Genomic DNA, 27874 nt, shown 5'->3' with positions numbered 1-27874 from the left:
GAGACTGTTGCTGGCTAGAGTAATCTTGGTTGTAGGTTCTTCCCTTTCATCACTTTAAATATATCATGCCGCTCCCTTCTGGCTTGTAGAGTTTCTGCTGAGAAATCAGCTGTTAACCTTATGGGAGTTCCCTTGTATGTTATTTGTCATTTTTCCCTTGTTGCTTTTAATAATTTTTCTTTTGTCTTTAATTTTTGTGAATTTGATTACTATGTGTCTCGGCATGTTTCTCCTTGTGTTTATCCTGCGTGGGACTCTCTGAGCTTCCTGGACTTGGGTGGCTATTTCCTTTTCCATGTTTCCTTGCGTCCTTTGTCTCTCTCTTCCCCTTCTGGGACCCCTATAATGTGAATGTTGTTGCGTTTAATGTTGTCCCAGAGGTCTGTTAGAGTGTCTTCATTTCTTTTCGTTCTTTTTTCTTTATTCTGTTCTGTGGCAGTGAATTCCACCATTCTGTCTTCCAGATGACTTATCCGTTCTTCTGCCTCAGTTATTCTGCTATTGATTCCTTCTAGTGTATTTTTCATTTCAGTTATTGTATTGTTCATCTGTTCTTTGTTCTTTAATTCTTTTAGGTGTTTGTTCTTTAATTCTTCTAGGTCTTTGTTTAAACATTTCTTGCATCTTCTCAATCTTTGCCTCCATTCTTTTTCCGAGGTCCTGGATCATCTTCACTATCATTATTCTGAATTCTTTTTCTGAAGGTTGCCTTATCTCCACTTCATTTAATTGTTTTTCTGAGGTTTTATCTTGTTCCTTCACTTGGTACATAGGCCTATACATTTTCATTTTGTCTGTCTTTCTGTGAACGTGGTTTTTGTTCCATAGGCTGTAGGATTGTAATTCTTCTTGCTTCTGCTGTCTGCCCTCTGGTGGATGAAGCTATCTAAGTGGCTTGTGCAAGCTTCCTGATGGGAGGGACTGGTGGTGGGTAGAGCTGGCTGTTGCTCTGGTGGGCAGAGCTCAGTAAAACTTTAATCCGCTTGTCTGCTGATGGGTGGGGCTGGGTTCCCTCCCTGTTGGTTGTTTGGCCTGAGATGAACCAGCACTGGAGGCTACAGGTTCTTAGGTGGGGCTAATTGTGGACTCTGGGAGGGCTCACGTCAAGGAGTACTTCCCAGAACTTCTGCTGCCAGTGTCCTTGTCCTCACAGTGAGACATAGCCACGCCCCCTGCCTCTGCAGGAGACCCTCCAATACTAGCAGGTAGGTCTGGTTCAGTCTCCTATGGGGTCACTGCTCCTTCCCCCTGGGTCCTGATGTGCACACTAGTTTGTATGTGCCCTCCAAGAGTGGAGTCTCTGTTTCCCCCTGTCCTGTCAAGGTCCTGCAGTCAAATCCCACTAGCCTTGATACCAGTGGGAATTCCCCCTCCTGATGCTGGACCCCCAGGTTGGGAAGCCTGATGTGGGGCTCAGTAGCTTCACTCCAGTGGTGGGCTTCTGTGGTATAATTGTTCTCCAGTTTGTGAGTCACCTACCCAGCGGTTATGGGATTTGATTTTATTGTGATTGCGCCCTTCCTACCATCTCATTGCGGCTTCTCCTTTGTCTTTGGATGTGGGGTATCTTTTTTGGTGAGTTCCAGTGTCTTCCTGTTGATGACTGTTCAGCAGTTAGTAGTGATTCCGGTGATCTCGCAAGAGGGAGTGAGCACACGTCTTTCTACCCTACCATCTTGAACCAATCTATCCTAAGCTATACTTTAGATTATAGATATTTTTTATTCCTTTAATATCAACTGATTTCATGTTCTGAGGTTAATGAAAGACAGTGAGAAAGTTTGTAAGTGTTAGCTGATAGAAAAAGATTTTGCTTTTGAGTGGTACTGAGTTAAGGCTAATGAGGTATTCTATGCTTGTATGAGGGAAATAGAGTTTTTAATGTTTTTATAAAACTAACTGTTGTCATTCTTAAACCTCTTGGCTGAAAGATGTATTAATCACACTTACACTATATAGTACATTATATAGTCGGCCAAGTCTTCCTTCGTAAGAAACTCTAAAATTTTACTTAACACTGGAATTTTGAAAGTAACTCTGAATCTTTAATCCCTAAAATGTCATTTTAACTTGATATTAGATAACAATATCAAAAGTAATCTTATTTTTTATTCTAAATCATAATGATTTATAAATGTCTATGTGTACTTTGCTAAGAAACTGTAAAAATGAATTGGGTTTTATTATGAGGCTTAGGTAATTTGTTCCCAAAACGTTTGGGACTATATTATAGCAAGATTTAAAGTTATTGTGGGTGATGCTATCTGTATAATTTATATGTAATTAAAGACATTGCTTATTAATTTTACAGTTTTCCAAGCTGGTTTCTAAAAATAAAAGTATCTATTCTATACATTTACAGAGTAGTCATATGCTGTACTGAGTTCCCAACATAAAGAGATACATTACTTATGCCACTGGAGCCATAAGTTAGATAAATGTATATATTTTCTGTTCTTTCTAAAGTGTCTGGCCATTGTTATCTTTATTTAGCAAGTATCCAAGGCCTGGAAAACTTGTTTTGGTTGTATTTAGACTCACATGATAAAGACAAGTAAACCTCAAAAGCTCAATGTTATTGTGGTACTACTTACTGCAGATTTCCATTTATATTTCTCTTGAACTGAAATTAAATGTCAGACAGTGATCGATGATTTTGCAATTGAAATTTGGAACTCATAGAAACCTTGAAGAAACATCACATTTTATATATGAGGATCTGGATCCAGAGAAGGAAAGTAACAAGCGCTATTGAAAGTGCTGGCACTGGTATCAAAAACTCTATTTACTGGGTGACAAATAGAGTTAATGGTTTCTTAGTGTTCATGCTGTTTTTGAAAAGGAACTCATTCTTTAGTCCTCAATACATTTCCATTTGGAGGAATAGCTAAATAAGTACTGGCATTTAAGGTGTAGTTGTGCAATGATATTTTCCAGATTCACCCTAAGTGTGGCTGAAACTTTTGTTATCAATTTATTAAAACTTATATAATCCAGTCCTTTGTCTGTATATGGATTTGCTTAGGTATGTTTATGTTCTCAAGGTTAGAGAAGAGAGTTTTGCCACTTCTCCTTCTGCTATACACTAAAGCCATGCTGACAGGTTCATAATTTATAACTTAAATATTCAGGTGGCTGAAGTTTCACTAATTAAGGAAATTTTAAATATGAGTAAAATCAGCATATGCACATATATATGAAGCATCTTCATGTAAAGTTTGAAACAATCTGCATTCAATCTAAAGATAAAACAATTATTTGACCATGATGGTCAAAAAAACTAAGTTTGAGACCCTGACAGTGTTTTTTTAAAGTTGCGTATGTATAAATTTCTTATCATGTTTTAGCATACTCTTCAATTCATCTTTGATTATTAGGTATTTATATTCAGAACCTGGCTTGCATGTACTAATATGTAGGTGCTAGTCTAATTCACTGTGTCCATTGGATATTCACCTACTTCTCAGTTTTCTACTGAGAGTATGCAAATCAAATTACCATCAAAAAGTCTGTCTCTGTTCCTTTAGCTCATTATCAGATCTACTCCATGAATTGCTGAAAAGTTCACCAAGGTCCTTTGACAGTTACCCATAAATATCAACATACACACATGCACACACACATGCATGCATGCATAGACACATAAGATCCATCTAAAGGGGAAGGAAACAGAGTATCAGTGCTTTCAATTCTGTAAAGGGTCTACACCCAAGGTGTTGGAAAACTTTGCTTAAAGTCCCAGCTTCACAGTTAACTTGCCTTACCAATCATGGGTAAATCACATAACCTGTAAGAGCCTCTGTGAAGTAAGCTATAAATGGGGGTTATAACAATAATAGGGCTTCCTTCACTTATTTTGTATGAGAATCATGTAAATTTATATAAAACTTTAGCTGGTAGACTCTAAATCCTCACTGAGCACTTCCTAGGGCTGCCATAACAAAGTACCACAGATTAGATGGCTTGAAACAACAGAAAGGTATTCTCTCTTCAGTTCTGGAGACTAGAAGTCTGAAATCAAAGTATTGACTAGGCTGTGCTTTCTTCGAAGCTTCTGGGAGAGGATCCTTCCTTTCCTCTTCTACCTTCTGATAGACCCAGGTATGGTGGCATAACTCCAATTTATGCCTCCATCTTCACATGGCATTCTCCCTGGGTTTCTGTCTTCACGTGGCCATCTTCTTATAAGGGCACCTGTCATATTGGATTAGAAATCCATCATACTCCAGTATGACCTTATCTTAACTAATAACATCTACACTGGCCCTATTTCCAAATAAGGTCATATTCTGAGATTGGAGGTTAGGACTTAAACATATCTTTTTTGAGGGACACAGTTCATCCCAAAACAGGTTGCCTTCTGATATTCCCAAAACTCATGTCCTTCCCATGTAAACAATATGTTCACCCAATCCCAGTATCCCCAAAGTCAACCATTCCAGCATCAACTCTAAGTCCAAATTTTATCTAAATCAGTTGTGGGTGAGGCTTGGGGTATGGTCCAGCCAGGGCAAAATTCCTCTCCATCTGTGGGCCTGTGACACCTAGAAAACAAGTATTCTGTTTCCAAGATACAACAGTTAGACAGATATAGAATAGACATTCTCCTTTATAAAGGGAGAAATTGGAAGGAACAAAAGGATCACTAGTCCAAAACTCTAAAGTAGCTTTTCAGCTTAGCTGGACAAATTCCATTAGGTTTAAAACCTGAGAACAATTCTCTGTGGCTTGTTGCTCTGTCCTCTGGACCTGCTGGGGTGACCCCACCCCTAAGCCCTACCTCCTAGAATGGGGGAGGCAGCTTCACCCTCTGGAACTGAATTGGTCCTTAGCTGAGGCATCTCCATCTGTGGTTCTCCCCTCAGAGTCATTCTTCCTTGATTTCATCCTACCTCTGTTCCTTTGAATCCATGCTGACAGTGTTTCTGCTGATACAAAATGTTTAAAACCATTGTCTGCCTCTTGTGCAATTCACAAGGGTTCTCAGACAAGACAGAGTCAAGAGAATTCTCCACAGATCTTCTCTGGATTTCTGCATCTTGGTCCCTGGCTTCTGACGAGTTGGTTGATTGGATCCGTGAGTCACACACCTAATCCCTTTAGGAAATGGTTGTTCTCGACTGTTTCCAGAGTACACTATTTGGATAGGCTGAGGATTTTCCAAATCATCACGTTCTGGTTACTTCTTGCTTAACAATTTTTTCAATTGCTTCAATTTTTGTCTTCTCCCATTGTACTATGCAAAGCAAGGAGTGACCAGGCCATGCCTTCCACACTTTGTTGGACGTGACATCCTCAGCTCAATGTCCAGTTTTATCAATTACAAGTTCCACTTTCCACCCAAAAGAAGAACGCAATTCAGCCACGTTCTCTGTCACAAGGTCATCTTTCCTTCAGTAACCAATAACATATTTCTTATTTCTATATGAAACCTCAGCAAAGGCATCTTCAACATTCATATTTCTAGCAATATTCTGGTCAAGACAATCTATGCTTTTACAGTCAAGCTCCTCAGAGCTCTTCCAGCCTCTACCCATTACCCAGTTCCAAAGCCACCTCCAAATGTTTAAGTATTCTTCACAGTAACTTTCCATTTCATGGTACCAAAATTTGTCAGGGTTCTCCAGAGACACAAAACCAAGAGATTAATTTTAAAGACTTGGCTCACATGATCATGGAGGCTGGCAAGTCTGAAATTTATAGGGTAGGCTGGCAGGCTGGCAATCCATGTAAGAGTTGATGTTGCAGTCTGGAGTCCAAAGTTCATAGGGCCAGCCAGCAAGCTGGAAACAGGCAGGATTTTTATGTTACAGTCTTGAGGCAGAATTCTTTCTCCTTTGGGAAACCTGTTTTTGCTTGTATGGCCCTCAACTCATCAGATGAGGCCCACCCACATTGTGGAGGGTAATTTTCTATACTGGAAGTCAATTGATTGTAAATGTTAATTACATCTACAAAATACCTTCACAGCAATATCTTGACTAGTATTTGACCAAACATCTGGGTATCATAGCTGAGTTGGTATATAAAATTAACCGTCACATGGGGGTAGTATAGGAGAAAGGATATGGAGAAGCATTTGATTTTTTTCTGCAAAATGCTTCTTTCTTCCTGTCATTTTTTTTTTTTTAGATAAGAGAGTTGACTGGAAATTTTCTAGGGAAACTAATATTTTGCCACCTCAGCCTTCCTTCCTTCTTTTATGACTTATTCTTAGTGTGATACTGGCTGCTTAGAAGGTATTGGAGACTTGAATCTGTATATTGGAGACCAAAATCCATGTATAGTGCATTTTTCTATCTCCTACCCAACCAGATAGTTCTGTTAAAATAACTTGAACATTATCACTATTAAAGAATAGTTATATAACTTTTAACTTTTAATAGTAATATAACTTTTTATTCATAACTGTGTGCCTCTACACTTCTTTCATTTTGAACTTGTCATGCACACTGCAGCCTCAGGACCTTTGCATATGTTCTTCCCTCTTCCAGAACTCTTCCTCCAGGAAACCTTATATTCTATACTGACACCTATTTTTGGTTATTTATTTAAAGGTCACTTTCTCAGTGAGGCTGTCCCTGGGAGGCATTCTCTGACCAAAAGATTTAACATTGTACCATTCTACCCCCAGCTTTCCATTACTCCCTTTTGGGTTTCATTTTACTCCATAGAGGTTATCATCATGGGAAATACTTTTCATTTAGTTGTTTCTTCTTTGCCTTCACCTATTTTTCTACTAGAAGGTAAGCTCTGTGAGGGTAGCAGTTTCAGCCTGTTTTTTTTTTTTTTTTTCCGGTATGCAGGCCCCTCACTGCCGTGGCCTCTCCCGTTGCGGAGCACAGGCTCCAGACGCGCAGGCTCAGCAGCATGGCTCATGGGCCCAGCCGCCCCGCGGCATGTGGGATCCTCCCGGACCAGGGCACGAACCCGTGTCCCCTGCATCGGCAGGCGGACCCTCAACCACTGCGCCACCAGGGAAGCCCAGCCTGTTTTTTTTTTTTTTATCGCTATTCTCAGTGCCTAGAATAGTGCCAAGCACATAGAATGTACATAATATAGTTACTTATTGAATAATTAAATCTTATCTTAGTTCCGTAAGTACTAATACTTCATAGATGCAGATAGAGACCCATGCTTTTCTCCTCTGCTATTGCTCCCCTTCTCTCCTTCCCTGTGCCCTGTAATAATAGCCTTGCTGAATTTGGGGTTTATCATTCTCATTTGTGGTTTTATATTATTACTATATATGAATGTTTCATATATAATATTTTATAAAGTTTTTATTAGTTATCAGACCTCATATATTGGTGTACTGAATTTGTCCTTTTATCACATGCTTCGTTTATTTGAGATGGCTCAAACATATAACTTGAGCTCATCCAATTTAACTCTGTATATTCCATTCTGTGAATACACATACTTTAATTATCATTCTCCTATTGATAGACATTTAAATTCTTTCTAATTTTTTAAACTCTTATTTCCACACTGCTATAAACATTTGTTTACATGTCTTCTTGTGCAAAAATGTACACAACTAGAAGAGAAATTCATGATTGTAAGATATGCATAGCTTCAACAAGCAGTTTTTGAAGTATAGGCGAGTAACCACTGCTCCACATTCTGTGCTTGTTTGGAAACTATAGACATCTAGGATGTAAGCCATGGAGTAGCTTCGTTTGATTTTTGTTGCGAAGTTATGCCTGGGTCCCACTGACTCCAATGTAAAAAAAAAAAAAAAAAAAAAAACAATTGTCCCAGGTGGTGATGGGCAACAGTTTTATTTTTTCTTCCTCCATTCAGGAGGGATTAAAGAGGGTATGGAATACAGCCCAGACCAGCACCTGGCTTACATCAATGAGCCAGACTCTCTTGTCTCCCATTTTGCATGGAGTCCTTTAAGTCCCCTCTATCATGAATAAGATGAACTTCTGCTTCATTGATGGTTCCAGATTCCAGAAGCTTCATTGTTTCACCACACTATGCTTCTGACATGGAGATGTTTATTGTTGTTGTTACTATAATTATCATTTGGTTAGTTATTTAATTTGATTATCTCTTTTCAGATTTTATTTTTCATCACCATTATATCCAAATGAAAATTTACAGAAATATCTTGATCTGTTGGCTGACTTTTGACTAAATTTGAATAGCAGATAATTAAGACTAAAGAGGTTGGCAGTTCTGTATTGCCTATTGTAATAAGGTAGATCTGCTTTGTGTTCTAATTAAATGGGTTGCAAAAATGACATTATTATATAAAAATCAAAGAGCCTTACTTGTATTCTTACCTAGATAGAAGGCTGTGCCATGTCTGTACTAATATGGTTTTGCAAGAGTAGTTTACAATAGTACAAGAGCTTTAATTAAAATGCAGTTTTGGATCTAGTCAGCTATTTGAACCAAAGCTTAATAAAGCTGTGGAATTCTATACTATAAAGTATAAAAGAGTTGACTCTGACTTGGGATATTTTGTAAGCAGGAAGTTTCCATTTCTATTACCTCTATCATAAAATAACTTAAAAGGCTCTTATAAAATTTAGGAATTTTGAGCAGTGCAGTGAGCATGTCAGGATGATTTCGCTACATAATCTTACCATGTATAATGAACCTAACCTGTTGGATAGAATTTTTAGCATTTTATATCTGAGTGTAGAAGAGCAACAACCAAAAATGATGAGTTAGTTTTGGCATAATTAATATTGAGCTGATCTTTCTGACAGTAACTGGCAATTAGATTCACTTGTTTCTCGAGACTAGTTCTGGAATATACTAGTAGGACCAAGTCATCAACATAGAACAAATACTGAAGATGAGACTCCCATGATGTTGAACAAAATTAAGCCTAACTCAGGAAGAAGATGCACTGTGTTACTTATAAACTAGACCAGTTGCCAGTGAATATGGGTTTTTGGTCCACTAGTGGTTCTCATTAGTGTATTTAAATTTTTTTAGCAATAAAACATTTTACATTAATGTTTATTAATACTTTTTTTCTCTTCAATGTAGGCTATAATGATAGAAATAGGCTAAAATGATAGAAGTAGTGAATAACTGTCTCATATAACCTAGGAGAATATTGGCAACAATGAAGAAAATATCACAATATCCATTTCTTACCCATAACACTGAACTTATTATTGGTAACACTTTATAAAGATGAAACTACGTGTTTCATTCAGTGTATCACTTCTTCCAAGTGACTTCAGGCTCTTTTGAACTCTGCTGTAATATTTTCTGCAGCATCATTCGTTGTTAACAGAAAGAGAGTCAATTTTATCTGTTAGCTCTCTAAGTATCTCTCTTACTAGGAATCTTTGCAAAATATTCTTGTCAGAATCATTTTTTCTCATTTCTTTTCATTTGACTAAATCATCTCATCATTCAAGACTCAACCAAAATATATTTATGATCTCCTCAGGCTGGTTTAATTGTACCTCCAGATACAATAGTTATTATCATAGACCAGTTTTCCTCAACTAGAGTTTGATGAGAAAATTAAACCTAATGACATGTCTTAGAATGGATTAAATTAACTTATCTCCCATGCATTAAGGTGCATAATATTTACATAACATCATTAGGAGAACTAAGAAAATGGTCACTCAAATCATTTTCTGTGTTTGATGGTTCAGATACCTATAATTTTCCTCCTTATTTGTTGTTGTCTCCAATTAATTGTATACTCTGTGAAGGAATGGACTGCATCTTGTTCCATCATTGTACCCCTAATGCTAACACATTGAACTCCTTTCATGTAGGAGTTGTTTGATAAGTATTTGTGAAATGAATGATAGAAAGAAAGAAGGTTCTTCTGGAAGAACTTTAATGGTAGAACTGTATAAGGTGATTTATATCACAGTGTCTAAGGAGGGATATGTGGGCCTAGGTCACATATGAAATAGTGTTAAATTTGAAGGGTCTGGTCAGGTGGGGAGAGTGATTGTAATCAGCGGTTACAGTCCTGAGCTCTCAGGTCATGTTACTCATAAGTGGGTCAGCAAGAATGAAGATAGGACAAGGCCACATGTCTCATTATCCAGCAGGCTAGCATTGGTTCCTTTCACGGTAGTGATGACAAGGGTTCCAAGAACAGCAAGAGAAGAGGGGCTCAAATGCACAAATGGTTTTCAAGTAACTACTTGTTTCATACTGCAATTGTCTCTTTAGCCACAACGTCATGGACTGAATATTTGTGTCTTTCCCAATTCACATGTTGAAGTCTTAACCCCCAAAGTAATGGTATTTAGAAATGGGGGCCTTTGGGAGGTAATTAGTTTATGAAGTTGGATAAACAGAGGCACCAGAGAGCTTAATCTCTCTTGGTCTGTACCCGTGTACCAAGAAAAGGCAGTGTAAGCACACAGTGAGGAGGCAGCTTTCTGCAAACCAAGAAAAAGACTTTCAGCAGAACCTGACCACGCTGGCACCCTGATCTGGGACTTCTAGCCTCCAGAAGTGTGAGAAAATAAATTTCTGTTGTTTAAGCCACCCAATCTGCCACCCAATCTATGATATTTTGTTATGGCAGCCTGCACAGACAAATACACATAGCAAGTCACATGGCCAGGCCCAGAGTAAATGTGAAGAGGAATCATTTAAAGAGGTAGATACTATAGGGAGGGGAATAATTTGAGGCCAATTTTGCAATCTATCATAATTGCATCATAGTCTTTAAGTAAATATGATGCATGTAGGTATCATAAATTAACAAATTATGCTTCTTTGGATGTAAACTTTTTTTTTTTAAGTGAATCCTTTAGAAAAAATGACCTGGAGTCAGATATTCTGATGTTCTTCAGTGCTTACACATTATGCACTTACTTATAGTGTGCTTCAGAACTATTATGTGTTTTACCAGTTTTGCAGGCTATCCCATATTTCCCGGTGGATACATACATGAGACCAATTGACAATGCAAGCTAAATTACTCATTAAATCCGCCTTCACATAATCTGTTCAGAACTTAAAGTTTCTATTATTTCATTGCCAATTGACCTTCAGGCAAATCATTAAGAAATTTATGAGAGTAGCAGCATGAATAAGTGTTCCCAAATGTCTCTTGGGTAAAATATGACTCATGGTTTTCTTGCTCCTGAAATGATTAAGCATGAAACCTGAAGTTGACAGCAGAGTCATTGTACAGATTGATGTTTTCAATGACTAATATTTGACAGAGTTTGCTTCTGACTTATTATGCTGCTAGGTAAAAACAATTTACCTCATTTTTTAGTATTTTTACTATGCTCTTTCACTAATTGGATGAAAAATTCAATTTCTTTTATATTGAGTAACATGCATTTTGAATAAACTAATCATTTAAAATTAAACTTTAATGTTTAAAAAGTATAATTTTAATGTGTTTTTTTAGTAGGTTCATGTGGTCCTGCTCTTTTCTTTTTTGATGCCATGTAGCTCCTACTTTTCTTTTGCTTGTTCCTAAGAGTAAGCCTAATACCTATATAAAATCTATTTAGTAATTATTGGATTTTTATTATCATTCATTTATTCAAGCACAGCAAATATACTTGAAAAACAATCATAGACAATTAGGTCAGCCTTTACTAATAACTGAGCTTGTAATTCCTGGAAAATAGAAAACTAGGAAATCATTTTTCTCTTACTCCTTAAGAGTACTTTGAATAATTATAGTGTTTTAAATTTATGTTTTAAAGAATTAAAGTACATTACGTTAAGAAAGGAAACAATGCAATAAATGGAAATGGAGGGAGGGAAGATAATATACAATTGCTTCCTACAGTATTTTCATCTACTAACCAGACAAAAAAAAAACATTAACATTTATTATACAGCTTCTATACTGCATGTATTTTTGATAATTACAGATTTTAAGTAACATTTACATTAATTAGAACATTTCTTAAAGCTGAAGTGAGTCTCTTATAGGCAGCATATAGTTGGGTCTTTTTTTGTCCATTTAGCCATTCTATACCATTTGATTAAAATTTTAATCCATTTACATTTAAAGTAACTATTGATGGATGAGGACTTACTAACACCATCTTGTTAATTATTTTTTGACTAATTTGTAGCTCCCTTATTCCTTTTTTCTGTCTTGCTGTCTTCTTTTAGGAACTGATGAGTTTCCTTAGTAGTATGTCTTAATTTAATTCTCTTGACCTTTTATGTGTCATCTGTAGGCTTTTGCTTTGTGGTTACCATGAGGCTAACATAAAACCTCTTATAGATATAATGGTCTATTTTATGATGATAATTTAACTTCTGTTGCATACAAAAACCCTTTACTCCCCATTCCCCACTTTATGTTTTTGATGTCACAATTTACCTCTTTTTATATTGTGTATCCATTAACAGATTTTTGTAGCTATTGTTATTTTTAATAAGTCTGCCCTTCTTCTCTCTGCCCCCATGACTACTGCTTTGTGATGGCTTTTCTAGATTACTGCAATAAAATTTAACTACTTTGTTGATACATCCTCTGTCTCCCTTCAACCATCTTCTCTGACCTATCTCCAGGATTATTTTCTAAAATGCAAACTAACTAAATCATTCCTTTGCTCCAAAACCAGAATATAATTTCCAAAACTTTAAGATGAATAGACTATGTACCCTTCTACTCTCATTTCTCTCCAATCATATCATGGTGTCATGCTGTCTCTCATTTCTAGGACATACCAACTGGTATTTTTTTTTTTTTTTGGTCACCTAACACTCGCAATCTCAACCCATCTCAGTCCATCCCAGGAGAGGCTCCCATTCATCTTTCAAGACTCAGCTCACCCAAATCAGATTTACTTCAACTCCTCTTGAGACTGTTTCTTGACTATCACTGTATAGTCTAGGTTTTCCTCCTCTTAGCCTCATAGAAATCTGAATTTACCCATCTAATGATGTTTCCTGTAATCATCTACTTCATAATTCACCTACTAGATTGAGTTATTTTATAGGTCTGGGACAATATCTTATGTCTTTAGTCATCTTTATATTTCCAATGTCTGGCCCATTCTTTGGCATGAAATGAGATGCCCAGTAAATGTTAAGCGAGTGAATGGATGAATGAACCCTGGAAACAAGATATGAAAAACAATGTTCTACTTTGATTTCATCATCAGGGCAGAATTAGAATAAAGGAAGAAGCTTGGTAAGGTTTATCGCTAGGAATAAGAGCTTAGAATAGAAAGAGCTCATTTCCACTTTAATTATCATCTCAGACAGAGGCAGGATCTGTATTGAAGACCAGACCAGCACAGTTAATATAGCATAAGCAGTGAATCTTATACATTTTAATAATTTTTACTATTTCCATGTGTTTCCCCACAGTGATGATTAGTAATAACCTGAAAAAGAAAGGAGGAATCAAGGAAAGGCAGGTTTAGGGAGACTATCCCACTTTTGAGTTCACGAATGCAAAAGTAGAACTTTTACAAAGGACAGAGAGGCAATGGGACATGAAGATTAGAAGACAGACTGAGTCCCTGGGACCCATAGCCAAGAAAAAGTGAAGCAAGGGAGAAGTGAGTTTGTCCTGAGAGCTTTCAAGAACACTGAGGCTGAGCATTGTAGAGCATGGGAGGCATTTTCCAATATAATGTTTCCATATAATAGTTAACCGAATTTGAAAAACAACCTTGAACTTTATAGAAATTATATCTAGTCTTACTTCTCTTAGACTGAGAATGAATTATCTTGATTGCTGTTGTGTTTTGGATTGAGAAGAAGGCAGGGAGGAGAGAAGGAGATTCTTCAGCTTCTACTCTCTAGAAGCAAGTAAAACAAGAATTCCTTCACATTTTACTTTTATCAGCTACAATATTTGCAAACCCTTTTTTGTTTACCCCTACCCCTGGACAAGTATTCTCTATCATAATACCCTGTTTATTTTTTTATACAAGGCATCAACCCGTTAATTATCTTGTTTATATTTGTAACTTTCTTTTTGCATCTCTTCTTCACTAGAATATACGTCCATGGGTCAGAATTTGTTTTGTTCAGCATTGTAGCCACTGTGCTTGGCACATAGCAGGCTTTCAGTTGATATTTGTTGAATGTTGACTGAATATGGAGTCAGATTGCTATTAATAATCTCAGTTTTTCTGACTCTTCACCCTTCACTTGACTTCACAAGGACCTTAAATTCTCCAAAAAGTCTCCTACCAAATATTTCTGGGAATCGTATGAGATCAGAGGGAGATCAAATGAGTTTTCCACTACTGTTTCTCACCATTTCTAATGCCCTCAGTGGAAACACTGCCGATAGAAAGGACCTTATTTCCTGATGCTTCCACAGTAAGTAATTCCCCAGGACCCAAAGCTGGGGTACAGGCTATAATGGCCAAATTGTCCCCTGTCTAAATCTTCACCAAATTTTATCATCTGAATCTTAAACCATCACTGTGTAAAAGCCTCAAAATCTCTCAGGAAATAGTTGCTTTAGCTTCTGTCTTGAAACTCTGTCCCCTGGAACCTTCAGGCTGGACAGTGTGGGCACCATGCCAACCATCTTGTTTATTGTTTTACTCTCTCCTGGGTATCCATACACTCTTTCTCTGCCTATGGCCACATAGCACAACAGATAAAACAAAACAAAATTGTCAATTCATGAAATAGATTCCTAGAATCATCTTCAGTTCACTAGCTCTGTAAGAATAGTTTGGAACCTCAGTTTTACCTGTTTCAGAACAAACTCTCTGCATAAATAAATATACTGTTCTCCTCTGAATCTAGAAACCTTCATGGCTCATTGCAAACATTTAAAAAAATAGAACTGCTTCAAAAATTGTAGAAAAATTGTTAACGTTTTTTCCTAACCAAATTATCTACTATAATAATCTCCATGTTCACCAGGAGGAGCATACAAACTAGAGCAAGATGCAAGCATGGTGGGGGATGAAGAGGGACGAAGAGTAGTTCTCATTTTGCAGCCCCTTTTAAGGTCAAGTGTGACTGAACACAATATTGCAAATAGTTATTCAACCTACAGCATTTCTTAATCTCTTATATTTGGATGGGGATCTCTCTGTTACTCCTTTGAGGGGGTCAGCTGTGGGAATAACTGGAACCAATGACATTCAGGTCATTTTTTTCTTAGGTCCCTGAGGAACATGGCTTAGTCAGTGCAAAGTCCTCCCAGGATAGGGTTAGGTTGAGAGAAGTACTTTTGGGAGATTAATTCTGAAGAGAAGCTTGGTGTATGGAGAGGTGTGGGAGGGAAGGATGAGAAACTGAAGTTGAGAGAGTCCCTTAGGGGACTGTGAGGGGAACAGGGGCATGAACCATGGTGGTAAAGAAGAGGAATGGAAAGAAAGACGCATTCAAGAGCTATTAAAGAAAAAAGGCATATGCAGGAAAGGGGAGGAAGAAATGACTCAGGGTCTTTCAGCCTAGGTACCAACTCTTATTACAATTAACAGACTTAGGGGCATTCAACATTCCAGTGGGGGCATCCTTCTGAAAATGTCTAGGAAGCTATAAGAAATGAAGAACTATAACTTAGGAAAAGGATTGATACAGGGGATGGAGAATTGGAACACACCAAGTATAAAACATTAGCTGAATTTATAAAGGTAGAAAGTATCATGGAGAGCATGTAAAGAAAGAAGAGAGTCAACAATATAACCTTTATGAGAACTTACACATGTTGGACCTGAAGAGAAAAACTAGCCGTGGGAGAAGGTGTAGGGATATAGTGAGATAGACGCCAAAGTCTCAAGTACAAGGTCCAATGAAGTAATTGCTAAATACCATCTAAAATTTTAATGAGATGAGGCCTAGTGGCTTTGGAGATTAGGAAGTCATTGCTCATCTTTAAGAGAAAATTTATTCAGTGAAGCTTGCAAGAGAAGGTCTTACATTAGCAAGGAATTAGGAGTAGATGGTAAGAAAGAAGAGGTTACAGAGAAGGACGGCCCTTGTGTGAAGTTTTGAAGTGAAGATGAAATATAGTGACAGCACAAGAAAAATAGAGGCTCTAGAGAAGGTTATGCTTTCCTACTATTTTTAGGCTCGAGGAGATTAACATTTTGTAAGCTAAAGAAAAAAAAAGCCAGAAAAGACATTAATTAAAAGTGTGAAAATTATTGGAGCCAAATCCCATATGACAGGCAAGAGAGACTTCATTAACAATGAAGAGAAATATCTTATGATATCGCTTATATGCTGAATCTAAAAAGAAATGTTACAAAAGAAGTTATTTACAAAACAGGAACAGACTCATAGACTTAGAGAAGGAGCTTATGGCTACGGGGTGGGGGGGGGAGGGAAGGGATAGATTGGGAGTTTGGAATTGACATGTACACACTGCTATATTTAAAATGGAGGCTCAAGAGGGAGGGAATATGGGGATATATGTATGCATATGGCTGATTCACTTTGTTGTACACCAGTATTGTGAAGCAATTATACTCCAATAAAGATCTATTAAAAAATAAAAATAAAATGGATAACCAACAAGGACCTACTGTATAGCACAGGGAACTCTGCTCAATATTATGTAACAACCTAAGTGGGAAAAGAATTTGAAAAAGAATAGATACATGTATATGTATCACTGAATCACCCTACTGAAACTAACACAACATTGTTAATCAACTATACTCCAATATAAAGTAAAAAGTTCAAAAAAATGATAAGTAAATGGATACCATGAGAAAACAAGAGGGATACCTTTTTCTCTAGGACCCAACTGTAAGGAAAGGTTTGTTTCCAATGGCGGTAAAAGGTTGGAATCCCCTTCCTGTTTTTCCCAGGTTTGGAATGTTGGCATTTCTGTGAGCAGAGCAGAAAGGATGGCAGCCTGTGACTCCTATCAGCTACTTCCCATGCTGTCTGTCAGACTGGGATGTGTGGGACTGGCCAATAAGAAGTCAGAGAAAGCATTGCGCTCTCTTGTGGAGCTGGAGCATGAAGGAATGTAAAGGAAGTGTTAGGGCAAGGAAGTGAGAACTCTTCATTCAGCCTGCAACAAAGTTAGAACAAACCTGAGTGAATCACCTGGAACAGAATGGTCTGCAGTCAGGCAGGAGCATATCTGGTCTGGGAAAATGAGTTGATGCTAGGATGTAAGGGGAAAGGGAAGGCGGAAACAAAATTAAACTAATAAAATAATTAAAAGGTAGAGAAATTATAAATTATGATCAAGATGATGCTTGGGCTTATTGATATCTTCCTTGCCCAGTTGACAGCCAAAGCTGAAAGAAGGGAGCCTGCAGGCCCTTAGGAGAAAGCTAAGGGGGAGAAAGATGGATGCAGCGTGCAAAGGCGAAACGTTTCCTGTAATTTCATTCCTTCTAATTTGGTGTAGTACAAGTGTGTCATCAATTCTCAGAGGACTGTGTTTGTTTGTGTATTTTTTTGGGATTCACAGTCTTGACTAGTACAGTAAGGAAGAGGGAAGGAGAAAGAGTTTTTCTTTTCTCTGCATTTGGGATGATGCTTCTTTCTGGTGACCTTCTAGAAGTGACAAGCAGGATTGAACCAATTGATTTCTTTTCAGCAGCTCCTGTAGCTCTTATCTAGGTTATATTTAACTTTGGGTTCATTTTTGTTCCAGTCAGCACCAACTTCATTATCAGTGTTCAGTGAATATCATAACAATAACATCCAATTCTAAATACGAGGGCTTGAAATAGCAAATTCTGTGGAGCTTCACAGGGTGGTTTCCTTAGAGAGAATCTTCATGGCGAGTCTTTACAATGTCATAAAACGTGACGAAAGTGATCACTTTCAGCTCTGCCTGTTTCAGCTAGGTTTTATCGATCTTTCATAAGAAATGACTGCAGTTAACATCCCCACGATGTCAGTGTCATAAAAGTTATATATGTTTGACAAGAGGAATACCTTTTGGCATGTTTGTAAATAGTCAACTCATACATTATTAATGCTATCTTTAGTGACTATTTAAATTCTATTGAACGTGATATTTTTATCGACCAATATATGATTGACATGATTCCCATTTGGTAGTTGTACAATGTAATTTTTTTATTTAAGTGTATAAAAATTGGCAAATATGGGCCTCCCTGGTGGCGCAGTGGTTGAGAGTCCGCCTGCCGATGCAGGGGATACGGGTTCGTGCCCCGGTCTGGGAGGATCCCATATGCCGCGGAGCGGCTGGGCCCGTGAGCCATGGCCGCTGGGCCTGCGCATCCGGAGCCTGTGCTCCGTAACGGGAGAGGCCACAAGAGTGAGAGGCCCGCATACCGCAAAAAAAAAAAAAGAAAAAAAAAAATTGGCAAATATGGGAACTAAAACATATAGTGTATGAATTGAAATATTACATCATTCTTTAATACATTTAAAATATATAATATGTGAGGTGCTGTTTTCATTCTATCTTTGAAAAATATCTTCATGTGATTTATTGGCAACACTGAACCAAATTGTCCCACTTTTATGGGAACATATTCTTTTAAAGAACATGAAAATATGCTTCAATATTTTATCTTGATAAATAAATGAAAATCTATTCAAATATATACCAGTTCCTTTGAGGATTTTGTACAATAACTTTTATGGGAACTAAATTGTGATTTGGGAATTGAATAAAATTCCAAGCACACTTAAGGAACTAATACTTGGCCTCTAGAAGCCTCTGTATTTAATTAAACACATGACCCTGTCTGTGTATGTAAACTTCAGATGACTCTTTCAAAAGAACTTTTCTCATTCAGCCCATAGTTTGTAGAATCTTGGAAAACTTGCTCAATTAATGTCTATCTGTTCATTACTTGTTTTTGAACAGCAATAGATTTTTCCCAGAGAAGAGAAGAAATTTGTATTTCACATGTTAAGAAAGTCTATAAAATAGGACTATGTGTTTTACTATCATAGAATCAAAAATGAGCTGAAAGGGACCTCAGATAACACTTAATCCTGCTCTGGCTTTTCACAAATAAGGAAACTAAGAGCCAACGTGAATGTCACTTGCTTATAGGGTTACAGCACTTTCGTGACATTTATTATATGTATTTACATTTTCCATGGTGTTATATCCTGTACGTGACATAAAGCAAGTTACAAGATATTGGAGTTATTTCAATCACTTGGTCATTTGACATTTCCAACAGTCACTATTCCTTTCTGTCCAAGCTGATAGTACATTTTATCGTATAATGTTTTGAAGAGTATTTTTTTAATTAGTTGGTTTCAGTTAGTGCAAATGGTAACACTCTCACTTCTTTGCGAAGCTCTAAATATACTGAATTACAGAAAATTTGAGTTTGTTAGAACTTCAGGGACTACACCATTGGTCTCTTTTCTACCCCCACTCCTAAATATTTTTCAAACTGAAAGAATTTACTGGGGTCTCACTTAAGCCTGTAAGAGATTCTAAGAAAAGGTACAAAAGCCACACCGTTGGTTTGGTCTTTTCCTTGCTTTAGTAACCTTTGGATTTAGTTTTTGCCCTGAGGGAGTGTCTTCACTTGAAAAAGTTTTAGCAAGCTAAAGATGGGTGGGGGGCTGGGGGATGTGTTTTTCAATCCTGCAAGTCCTGTAATACATGCATTGTGCCTTTTCTCTTCTCATCCCTGCTTGCAAACAGATCAAATCTATCATGACTTCATTGCCTCTCTTAGTACTTATTAAACAGGGCGAATAACCACCAACTAATGCTACCAACATATTTTCTCCTTATCTCTTGTCCCAGAACCCCAACTGCATTGTGTGTATTTTCTGCCTCTTTCAAGATATCATAGGCAAAATTTTACCAAATATTTTACATTTTTCTAACCTCTTCTAACAGGGTCCTCACCACCAGCTGTCCATCTCTAAAGCCAATGCCACATATTTTAGGATTTCGTTTTAAACACCCAACCTCAAATTTTGTTGGGGCTGACAACAACAGATATTTATTTCTTGTTTATGCTACTTGAAGGCTATGGATCAGCTATCACTCTGGTTGTCTCTGGTGGGCTTAGCTGACCTCCAAACATACTCTTATTTTTAGCGATCCAGACTAAAGGGACACGTTCTCAGATTGGAAGGTAAAGACTACAGATGTAAAGTCAAAACATGCAAACACTCTTGGACATGGACTATATACATCATTGGCTTACATTCCATTGACAAAACAAGTCCAAAGTCAGGGGGTATGGAGCATAATTTGCCTGCAGAGAAACATGACAAGGATGGGTAGGGGGCAAATAATTACTATCAGAAAATAAAATTAAAAATTTAATTCACTTGTAAGTGTATAGTAGAAGAAACAACTGATAACTTGACTAGTTTCCTAAGAGTTTCACAGCCCTTCTCTTTGAAGTTTAAATCCTGACTACTAATACCATTTTCTTGAATCTACTGAATGGTTACTTTTCTGTGGGCTCCAGCTTTTGTTTCCTCTTCCTATTTTGGCAAAATTACCAAATTAGCAACTAATTGAGTGTCTCCTGAAGTCCTTGGGAAGCACACAGCTGGAATGGATGGAGGGCAGAAAACTCAGTCAAGTGACCACAAGCAAAGCAAGTATTAGAACAGGCAAAACACAGGAGGGTTGAGAGGGGTGGTGATATGAACACTTCAAGCAGTTCATGACTGAAAAGTAACATGAAGACAATAGAAAGTGTATAGCTCTTAACTCTGTAAGAGCCTAGTTCAAAACAAATGCTGCAGGTGGACTTAAAAGATAGTTGACATGGTTGAATTTCATTTTCATTGTCTGAAAAATGGAGGTAATAGCTACTCAACAGAATTACAAGAAAATTTATGTTTAAGTAACAACTGTCTTATTCAGTGTTGCTTACTTGTAACAAAATAGGTAACAGTAAATGTTATTTATATAGGTAATTGGTAATCAGCTAATGTAATTTATATCTAAATTTAAGTGTGGGGACCATCTCTGGGTATATTCTTTACAACTTATGCAAGAGCCTCATAATCTAATTTAGGCATAACTAAAAACAAAATGACATAAAACAAACAAAAAGGGAACTTAAAAAATGGAGGTGAGATCTTTAAATAAAATGCAGCTTCCAATTTCACTATATAACCTTACATTTTTGAAATGGTTGTAGACTAGTTAAAATTAAAATATTTTTCAAAGTAGTTATAAAACCCCAAACTAGGGCAAATCATTAAATGCATAATATTAACTTAAAGTATTTTATATATCAGGATATTACAGGGGACTTCCCTGGTGGTGCAGTGGTTAAGAATCCACCTGCCAATGCAGGGGACACGGGTTCAATCCCTGGTTTGGGAAGATCTCACATGCCACAAAACAACTAAGCCCATGCACCGCAACTACTGAGCCTGCGCTCTAGAGCCCATGAGCCACAACTACTGAGCCCATGTGCCACAACTAAGGAAGTCCGCGCGCCTAGAGCCCATGCTCCACAACAAACAAGAGAAGCCACCGCAATGAGAAGCCCGTGCACCACAACAAAAAGTAGCCCCCACTTGCCACAAGTAGAGAAAGCCCACGTGCCGCAACAAAAACCCAACACAGCCAAAAATAAATAAATGAATAAAGTATGCAATACGATAAATCAAAAAAAAGATATTATAATAGTATTATCCTAAATTTGAATAGACAAATATAATTTTTCTACAATCCTCATCCTCTTACTATGTCCTATTTTTTTCTTTTTATGTATCATTTTTGTCTCATATTTTGAATTTTGCATAATATGAGCTTTTCATTAAATATTATATAATAAATATTTCCCATGTTATCATTATAATTTTCATAACTATCACTTAATGTATGTATAATGGTTTATCAAGTGGATGACCGTAATATATTCACTCACTTTCCAAATTCGGGTCTTTAGATTGTCTTTAGTTTTCCCATACCATAAACATGATTATTCAAGAGACATAAGGGGCAGTGCTCATAGAATCATGAGGCTACAGCTGACAAAGTGATATGTCATAGATGGAACTGAATATGTTCAGGATTCTGTAAAGAGCAGTGGTTCCCAGGTGGCTTTAGCCGTTCGGTAGGCAGAGGAGTCCATAGACTATGATGGCTCAAGAACTACAGAGAGTTTATTACATTTATTGCAGCCAACACTTGTAGGTGTGTTGGAGGAAGAGCTAGACCAGCAACTTTTAGACATTAGTGGGCATCAGAATCACCTGGAGGACTTACTAAACTACAGTTTGCTGGGTCTCACTTCCAGAGCTTCATTCAGTAAATCTGAGATGGTACCCCAGAATCTACATTTCTAAAAAGGTACCAGCTTATGATTATGCTGCTCAACTGGGGCCACACTATGAGAGCTACTCCGTAAGATCTGTAAGCAGGGGCCAATTCCTTTTTACCTTAGTTGATTAAAATTTAGCTAGCAGAAAAAAAAGCAGTAGAAAAAATATTATGAAAATCCTATGTAAAATACAAATAGAAGTACCTGCTACAACTCACAACCAAGTTAACAACTAAGGGGATATATTTATATTTGCATAATAAAGTTTTGTGTTTCAGCATTTTTGTAAAGTTTTGAAAAGAAGGATAAGATATACTTATTATGTAATTAAACATTTCAAAAATATATAACTACTTTCCAAAGACACTTATTAATAGCTTTTTAGTATTTTTCTAGATAATTTGTATGCAAATAGAAATATGTAGACCTAAGTCTTCATGTGTAAGTCTTTATGTGTGTATTTAAAATAAATGGAATCATATTTTTTATAGCTTGCTGTTATTGCATTTGTTATACTTTTAACAATATTATATATCAGTGCATATAGATCTACTTCATTCTTTTTACAGTTGTGTAGTACTTTATTATGGATGCGCAGCAATTTACCCATTTTCCTAGTGACTTTCAGTTTGCCACAGTTATAAATGATGCCCCCCTGCACATCCTGTACATGTTTCTTTGCAAAGTTGTGTGAAAGTGCTTATAAGAGACATCTTTGGAATTGCTGGGTTCATGACTTTCATAAACGATGTCATCACTACTGCTGTATTAGTTTCCTAGGGCAGCTGTAACAAATTACTACAAACTTGGTGGCTTAAAACAGTAGATATTTTTTTTCTCACACTTCACAAGGTGTCAGCAGGACCACACTCCTTAAAGAGGCTCTAGGGGAGAATTTGCTCCATGCCTTTTCTAACTGCTGGCACCAATCAACATTCTGTGGCTTGTGGCTGCATCACTTTCTGCTGTGCCTAATTTTCATATCACTGCCTACTTTCCATGCCTTTCCTTCTGTGTGTCTGTCTCTAAACTCCCTTTGCCTCTCTCTTAAGAATACATGGCATTTAGGGACCACCTGGATAATCCAGGATAAACTCCTCTCTTAAGATCCTTACTTTAATCGCATCTTTTGCCCTCTGGGCTGCTATAACAAAACACCATAGACTGAGTGGCTTTCTGGAGGCTTGAAAGTCCAAGATTAAGGTGCTAACAAATTCGGTGTCTGGTGAGAACTGGCTTCCTGGTTCATAGGTGGCCATCTTCTCATGTCCTCTCATGGCAGAAGGGAGATTTCTTGGGCCTCTTTCATAAGGGCAATAATCCCATTCATGAGGGCTTCACTCTGATGACCTAATTGCCTCCCAAAGGCCCCATCTCCAAGTATCATTAGGTATCAATGTATGAATTTCATGTGGGGGGGTGGTGGAATATAAGCATTCAGTTTATAGGGTCACATAAGGTATATTGCAGGTCCTGGAAATTAGGACATGGACATATCTTTTTGAGGGCCACTATTCAGGTCACTACAACTGCTTTTACACAATTCTAAAAGTATAGTATTATAAATCAGAGGAATTGTCTGATATGGGATATTCATCCAATTCTTCATAAATAATTAGATGCTGGTTCATATTATTTTTTCTAATTCTCCCATTACAAAAACATCTTTAGTTAGTTTGACCCTTGTTATCAATTAGCATTCTCAGAGTCCTTTAACTACAGCACTAGTTTACACCTAACAATAGGTTTTGTGTTACTGACATTTTGGGGGCTATGCACTATTGATATCTCTGCTGTCTAGTTGTCAAAGTAAATCAGTCGGTAGTATGTAAAAGGTGGCCTACTTTGAAGAATAAAATAACCTCCCAGGATTAGATTCCAATTTTAATTCAATTACATGTTAGAAAAGATTTGGTTCAGTTTAATTCCCATTATAAAACTGAGTGAGTTGTCACCTAAACTTAAACATTGTATATTAATTTGATGTTACTGTATCCTTTGTATAAGAAAGAGGGAATGGAGAGCAAAAAGACCAGTTCATTAGTCTCTAAGGAACGTACTAATTCCTACAGGTGAAAACATAGTTCACTTTATAGGTAGGATGTGAAGAACAGCTCATGCTTTATCTATAGGCTACCTAAAAGAATTTATAGTGAAGGCTGTAGTCTCCAAACATCTATTGATTTAATTTGGGACTTAGTTTGCTAAGTACATTATTTCTGGGCTATTTTGAAGCATAAACTTCTGGATTGCGTAGACTGTTGATAAGGGTTCATAAAATTGATACAGCCTGGTTAGATTTAGGAAGTTGAAGAATTATTATTCACGAAGTATATAAAGGCACATTCTGATATTCTGTACAACTGAATGAGAAAAGGGCCTTGAATATAGCACTAGGATCTAAGCATTGACCATCACTTCAATAGTTCCTTTACTCCTTTGTCCTACACCTTCTTCTCCATAGATTAATCAACCCATATTGATTTCTAGAAGGGAAGGCACAATTCTTGGGCTTCAGCACATCCTACCACATAAAGTTTTTGAAAAACACTTGAAGTAGACAGATGTTTTCGGTAGTCATCAAGTCACCTTTTTGTTAACGACAATGATATATTATAGTCTATATACTCAAAAACGTTATAGAAAGGACATGTAAATAAGCTGGAATAATGATGCATTTTCTAAAGACTTTGAAGGATAGTTGGTGTTTAGTATTCCAAAGAACAGGTATTTGAATTCTGATGGACAAGACAGACAAGGATATGTGCAAGAATAGAAATTTGGAAATTCACCATAAAAATAAAACAGAAGGAGTATATTTATAAGCAGAAAGAGCAGCCTCCAAGTTGGTGTGTTAAGGTGGAATCAGTAACAATGGGCCTATCAGAAAGATACTAGTCATGGTATCAGTGTGATCACTTATTGAATATTACACTTTGGAAAAAATCTCTTCCTACCTCCGATTCCTTATGCTCTTATCTATAAATGTGATTAAAAATACCACTTCATCTTAGTTCGTGGGATTATGATAACTAATGGAATCTCTTTAAAAAATTGGAAGCTCGAAAGCATTTTTAAGCTCCCTGTTATAAGTAAAACCCATCATAAAACATGTGGCATATATGTGAATTGCTAAGAAACCAAATTATTGATAGCTGATACCACAGCCCAGCTTCTAGCTACAGTAATTAACACTGCTTTTGTAGGAGAGAATAAGCTTTAAGCTTTATGCCTACCTGGACTCAGTCTCCAAAATAGTTTCTTTCCTGAATTAAAGGAAAGCTTTCCTATATTAAGGATTGTTGTTTCTTCTCTTGGTTTTTTCATCAGACACACAAATTTTAAAACACTGACTTTCATTTTTAAAACTAAGGACCAATATATGCACTTTATGAGTTTATTTGCTTAAATGTGTATAAAAATATGATAGTTTAATAGGTATTGAGAAAGAGATGTAAAATAGATGAATATAGTTATAACTATCACAGAGGATTCCTGGATTATTGGCCAATTTGTTGAAAAAAATCTCTGGATACGGGTTGGTCTTTCTGGAGGAAACTAGACCAGTCAGGTTAATAAAGCTTTGTGACAATTGTGTAGAAATGTTGGTGAGCATTTAAAATGTGGCCTTGTCATGTTCTCTTGCTCTGGCCCCTATGCTGACCTCCATGAACCATGATGATAATTAAGCATAGATGGAGGGTCAGAGCCCAGTTGTCAGGAATGCCTGAGGCTTTCCTCTGAGGCTTTGCCCTAAACTCCAGGCAACTCTCTCTGCCAGAGGAAACTGACAGAAAATGTATTTCCTCCAAATATAAGAAGGGTTTTCTGCATTTGGATGGGCCGGTTACTTGTGGTAAGGTGGAGCTGCCACCCTTAAATTACTCGGCTTAAAAAAGTCACAAAGGCTCCCAAGCCTCTTGGTAGGTCCAGAGCAGATGTAAGCCTCTTCTCCCTGCTGTTATCCCAGATGTAGGAGACTTACTGAGTGTGAACTCTCCATTTCTAGTGTAAGTTAAAACTTTAATTCCGGCCTTATCTAGTTCTCAGATTTTATCCATGACTTTCTAATTCCACTACTAATCTTCATTCTAATCCCCACCCTCAGTTTCTCACTGACTAGGCAACTAGATCACAGGCTTTCCTCATCCTCTCATACAAACCTCATTTGGCCTGGTGGTTGCATCGCCTTCAACACTTTAGGATAGGTGGCCCTGGATGCAAGGCAGGCAACTGGGTATTTAACTGACAGAGTTAACTTTTTCTTACCTTTGATCTAGGCAAAGGAATGCTTGACCCAAGCAAAATAAACCCTAAGTACTAGCATCTATATACTCAGTACCAGATTTAAGTTGAAATAAAGGCATTTGATGTATTAGGGAGATTTATTAGCATATTCATCTATCACCCAGATCTGATTAAGACATTTGATTTCTAAATCATAAGATTTCTAAAATACTTTTTGTTTCATTTTCATGACTCAGTGTGTCTCATTGTAAGACATGTATATTATTGATAGTATTTCTAATAATTCTCTTTTAAATTTTATATTTATTTTCATTGTCAATATATATTTTGTTAGTTGAATTTTAGAGCAAATTATTTAAATGAGTATAGGGAATTATTTGAGTGACAGCTAATGAATGCCAATAAATTTCCTTCTCACAATGGTAGATATGGAATTTACCATTATTTATTTTAAAAATAACTAATCTTCATTTCATACTTCTAATTTTTTTTCTCCTGCACAGATTTCATCATTTTGTTCATACCTAATAATTCTATCAATAGATTGACAAATATATATGCACATATATATTTATATATATATATTCAATTTTTTAAATTATTAAAACAGGGTCAAAATTTATTGGATGAATTAAAGGTAGTGACACTAATGAGGCTTCTGGACCTCAATTATACATGTAACGCCTGTTTTTCTATTTCTTTAGATAATCCAGAGTCTGCTCTACCTCTCGTCCTTTGTATTGCCTTCAAATATCACACTTCAAGCAATAGTGAAAAGGTTTAACAATATCACACATAATCCAAAGAAATCTGTTCAAGAGAGCATCTGTCAACAGGTAAAATTATACTTTTCCCTCTGTTTTTCTTGATTATGCCCACAAATAAAAGGAACAAGACACGACAGCCATAAGTTGTATAAAATATTACAGAATTGTGCACAGGAAAATGACGTGAGGCCAATGAGTGTATATGAATTGGGTCTGAACTATTGGTTAACTCGAGTTGTTAATAATGAACAGGTGATAATCTTGGAAATGGAATTTTTCAAGGGTTAATTGATTTTGGTCTACTTTGCAATGATTCAGCTAAGAGATCATAAGATGTCAATTTAAATGGAAGAAACAAGACAGCTGGAGATAAGGAAGTGAAGAGATATCTGAGTGGTGACTTGCAACCAGGAGGATGCAATTATAATTAAAATCAAGTAAATATGCTGGAGAAAGAGTATAAAAGATCATATACTGAGATAAACTGGTGAACTATGAAAAATAATACAAAAAACAAAGTATTGAGGAAAAAATAACTCCATCATATAATGCTTTTTTAAAGGGCACTTCACTTTTCTATGAGCATAGATTTCTGTCTATAAAATGGAAATCCCAACATTAACCTAGCTCGTTAGTAAATTTCAATATTAATAGTAATAACATGATTTGAATATTAGTAAACTTCAATATTTATATTGATATAATGATTTTAAAATAATGGATTTAAGATCA

At 36.7% G+C, this 27874-nt stretch overlaps 1 protein-coding gene across 8 annotated transcripts in view; it reads left to right on the top strand.

The window, feature by feature from the left end:
- Positions 1 to 27874, top strand: part of SLC16A7 (solute carrier family 16 member 7) — a 178026-nt gene that overhangs the window by 71872 nt on the left and 78280 nt on the right. For all 8 annotated transcript variants that reach the window (XM_081249827.1, XM_081249824.1, XM_081249825.1 and 5 more), the window contains one exon: positions 27080 to 27211. The gene's annotated coding sequence lies outside the window, so the exon portion shown is untranslated. The remainder of the gene's footprint in view (positions 1 to 27079; positions 27212 to 27874) is intronic.

This window comes from Mesoplodon bidens (genome assembly GCF_964165515.1).
Source record: "Mesoplodon bidens genome assembly, chromosome: 11".
Lineage (NCBI taxonomy): Eukaryota > Metazoa > Chordata > Mammalia > Artiodactyla > Ziphiidae > Mesoplodon > Mesoplodon bidens.
Note: the sequence above shows the minus strand (reverse complement) of the source record. Positions and strands in the feature narration are given on the sequence as shown.